Source organism: Babylonia areolata, chromosome 18, assembly GCF_041734735.1.
Source record: "Babylonia areolata isolate BAREFJ2019XMU chromosome 18, ASM4173473v1, whole genome shotgun sequence".
Lineage (NCBI taxonomy): Eukaryota > Metazoa > Mollusca > Gastropoda > Neogastropoda > Buccinidae > Babylonia > Babylonia areolata.
Window position 1 is genome coordinate 42,021,974 of NC_134893.1, and position 5,000 is coordinate 42,026,973.

The following is a 5,000-nucleotide window of genomic DNA, read 5'->3' on the forward strand; positions in this document are numbered from 1 at the left end:
TGAACAAAGAAAAAAAAAGAGGCTAAATAAAACGGGGTGGTGTGGGGAAGATTTGTAGGAAGAGTAGAATCACAGCTAAAAATCTGAAATAAATATAAGCACAGTTAAAGAAAATTAAAGGGCATTGCTCACAACAGACTTCGTAAAATGGGAGTAGTTGTTAAACAGATCAAGAAATGTTTATGGCCCCTTATCAAGCACCATCTCCCTCAAAAAACATATGATGAATGAAGTATTAATCAGTAAAATTAATTACACAGTGAAATCTTGATAGAACGGATTTTATAAAGAGGGACACACACACTGAAAGACCGACAGACAGATAAATGTTAACAAAAAGCGAAATCGACAAGTAAACAGACAGAGAGGCAGGTTTAATCAGCTTTCCTTCGCTAAATTTGGTCCAGACTACAATAAACGTGTGGAAAAATCGAAGTGCCAAATATTAACCACCCGCTTGTAATCAGAAAGCTATCTCCAGCGAGTTCTTTTTTGTCTACTTCGCTGATATCACTGGAACAAATTGATGGAAACCTCAGCCGTTTGACAAGTAGAAGGCGTTTGACTAATTAAATCTCGTCTCCAAGATTACGTCGATTGAATTAAACATTGGAAACGATCAACACGTTTGTTAATTAAATCGGAGATAATGGATCCCAGCAATTTCATTGGTTGCAGAGCAGAAAATTCAATTGGTTCCGGATGATGACGTCTAAGGCCATATATCAGAAGACATGTTGGCAATCCTATGAAGGCATAAGCTCGCACACAGGCTCACGCAAACACGCGCGGGCGCGCACACACACACATACACACACACACACACACACACACACACACACACACACACACACACACACACACACACACACACACACACACACACACACACACACACACACACACTTCACTTTGGCACAAGGCAGTGATTTTGCGCTGTTTCGCGTGTGGCTGTATATCGACAGTGGCCTCCCCTGTCCCGACAGAACGACTGGTTTACAGGTAGTACAAGTCTCCCCAACACACACACACACACACACACACACACACACACACACACACACACACACACACACACACACACACACACATCCACACACACACAAAGGGAGAAAGAGAGTGAGAGAGAGAAATGGGGAGGAGGAGAGGTGTCAAAAAGGGAGAGAAGACATAAATTTATCTGTGTGTGTGTGTGTGTGTGTGTGTGTGTGTGTGTGTGTGTGTGTGTGTGTGTGTGTGTGTGTGTGTGTGTGTGTGTGTGTGTGTGTGTGTGTGTGTGTGTGTGTGTGTGTGTGTGTGTGTGTGTTTGTGTGTGTGCGTGTGTGTGTGTGTGTGCGTGTGTGCATACTTAGGAGGTAGAGGAGAGAGACAGAGACAGGGAGAGACAGAGAGAAAGACATAACACGACATGACATATTTATTGAATAAAATAGAATAGAACACAGCTATCGATCAATTCAATTTCGAACGAAGGCTTCGTACTGTACATTTAAATGACAAACATGGGCACAGAGGAAGAGAGACAGAGACAGAGAGATAGTTAAGGGCAAAGAGAGGCAGAGAGAGAGAAGATGTTGGGTTGGGGGGTAGGGGTGGGGGGAATGCAGAGACAGACAGACAGACAAACAGATGGTAGAGACAGAGACAGAGGCAGGCAGAAAACAAGAGATGGGGATAGTGGGTGGGGTAGATTTAGGTGAGAGAAGAAGAAGAAGAAGAAGAAGACAAAAGATCGACAAGAACAAGAAGAACACGAACAAGAACATGACAAGAGGGGTAGAGAGACAGACAGAGACAGAGACAGACAGAGGGCAAGAGAGGAGGGTGGGGGTGTGGTGGGGCGGGGTTAGGTGAAAGAAGACGAAGAAGAAGAAGACAAGATCGAGGAGAACAAGAAGAACACGAACAAGAACAAGACTTTTTTTTGCTTTTTTTTTCCACAGAATAAAAGCAATTACTGTGGTTGGTTGGCGTGAAATGAACGTTCTTGTTCTTCTTCTCCTTCTCCTCCTCCTCCCCCTCCTTCTCCTCCTCCTCCTCCTCCTCTTTCTTCTTCTTCTTCTTCTTCTTCTTCTTCTTCTTCTTCTTCTTCTTCTTCTTCTTCTTCTCCCCTCTACGCATTATACGTGCATACCTTTGAAGATTAACCTCAACAGTTTCCGGTGCGTTGTGCAAACACGAATCCAGCAGTTTCCACCCACCACTGACATCGGACGATGATTACCTAAATGCAGAGTGAAATCGTACACGTAACGAACGTTTGACAAGAAGGGACACGAAACGAAACGAAACGAATTTTTATTTCACGATGGTAGTGGAGTAAGCACAGGTGGTTTGTTTTGTGTTTGTTTGTTGTTGTTTTTTTACATCCAGCCCTCATGACATGAGAGAGAGCAGACAGAGAGAGAAACGAACACAGAGAGAGACAGACAGACTGAAAAACAGACAGAGATATCGTTTATTTATTTATAGTCTGTTCATCTAAGAAGATGATATTAGACTGACAATAAATGATATTATTATTATTATTATTTGGATTATTATTATTTCTATCATAATGATTATTGTTATTATTAATTAAAAATCGACATTTATTCGATTTTTATTCTTATTTTGCATGTGTGATTTGAATGAAGTATATGATAACTGTATCCAACAGTGATAGAAGCTATTTCTCATGCGAACTCAGTCCGTTCGTTTATTTATTTATAGTCTGGTCATCTAAGATGATGAGACAGAGACAGACATGAAAAGAATCTGTTTGTTTGGTTCTAAAAAAATTTCCATCCGAGGAGGCAAAACGTATTGAGGAGTTAGTCCTTACACGAACTTACACCGGGAAATCTTCTGGTTCTCTGCCTTCTCGTTTCTACTCCCGCTCCTCCGCTTCGTCAGATTTTAAGAACGGCAACTCTGGTCCTTGGCACGCAGATTGGTCATTGGCCTCAGTCAATCGCTCGTTGGGAGTGGTCTCCCCCCCCAGGAAATGAAGGCTGGCGGAAACGGGGGAAGACAGGCGCGGAGTAATGTGAAGTTCCCAGACCACATTCTGTCATTAACAAGTCGGGGTATATATTGAGCAAATCGAAAAGACCGAGACAGCGAGAGAGAGGAAGAGGGAGACAGAGATAGACAGACAGACAGACAGACAGGAGACACAAATCAGGGTATATAGTGTGGGAAATCAAAAAGAGCGAGAGCGAGCGAGAAACAGAGAGACAGAGAGAGAGGCCAGGAGACTCAGACAGACAAACAGGGATAATTTATATGAAATTATCTAATTGAGAAGGTCACCGGCCCATACAGAAAGCAGTAAGGGGGAACAGAGAGAGAGAGAGAGGGGGGGGGGGGTATCAACAGTTTCATTTTCATTTTCTCAAGGAGGCGTCACTTCGTTCGGACAAATCCATTATCCGTTTTAGGTATGTCACATTTATTTATTTATTAAGACATCTTGCTATAGCGCGTATTCTTGAAGCTCTATGCGTTTTACAATAGCACTAAAACATTCACTCAAACATCCCCGCTCATACATCTGGATATAACTTGAAACATAAATAAGAGAGAACAATTAAAAGAGGTCCTGTCACTGATTAAATCAAGAAATGTATGAGATATAAAAAGATTTTTTTTTTTTAAACGGAATAATGATCACAACAAAAATATAGACAATTGAAATTGAAAGACGCACACAAGCACGTATGCGTATACATACATACATACATACATACATACATACATAAATACAAAACACACACACACACACACACACACACACACACACACACACACACACACGCACGCACACACACACACACACACACACACACACACACACACACACACACGCTCGTACGCACGCACGCACGCACGCATGCACCGACAAACACACACATACCCAGACACACTACTCACGCACGTCACATCTGTTTGGCCGATGCCTGATTTGCAGCATAACCCAACGCGCTAAGTCAGGCCTTGAGAGCATGCTTATGATTATACTTGTGTGCCTGTCAGTGTGGTTTTCTGCTACAGAATGGTGCCAGAGGACAACACCATTGTTGCCATTGGTTCTTTTTCAGTGCGCCAAGTGCGTGCTACAGCTGAAGCAGCAAGGGACCAACTGGACTGGAATGGCCAGAACAGCCCAGAACAGAGTGCGATGGCGAGGGGACGTCGATGGCCTATGCTCCACCAGGAACGATGGGCAAAATGAAAAAAATGAAGTGCGTGCTACACATGGGACCTCGGTTTATCGTCTCATCCGAATGATTAGACCCCTCAGTTTGATTTCTCCAGTCAAACGTGAGAGAAATGGCGAGAGCGATAGCGGGATTCGAACCAAGACCCTCAGGGACTATTCATTGACAGATGGACGTCTGAATCATTCTGCCACCTTCCTTTCACCTTTGGTAATCAACAGAATGTATGTATGTATACATGTATGTGTATGTATGCAAATGTGCATGTATGTATGCAGAAGGAGTAGGTGTGGTAGTACTGCTTATCTGGCTGCTATTACTGCTTTTTCCACTATGGTCTTCTGCAATACAATGCAATGCAATGCAATGCAATACAATACAATACGCATTTATTAATCCGATTGGAAATTACGTGTGCATCAAAGGCTCGTCACTCACACTAATCAGTCTCTCAGCCAAACGTGGAGTCTAACATAATATATATGTGCACACAGCAACATTTTAACTTAAAAATGAAAAGATTGAATTAAAATGTGGAAGTGATAAAAGCTTAACAACTTGCTTTATAACACAGTAAGAGAAATTGTCACATGTATTCTAAAGAAACTAACTAGCGCTATTTCCGGTAAAAGAAATCATAACATGTATCTAAAAGAAAAACTAAGAACTAAGCTATCAACACGTGATATTAGGCGCATGTATGCATGTGTGTGTGTGTGTGTGTGTGTGTGTGTGTGTGTGTGTGTGTGGCAGAAGAAGTCTGTCATTGCAGAGGAACAAGAGAGTACTTCATTGGAG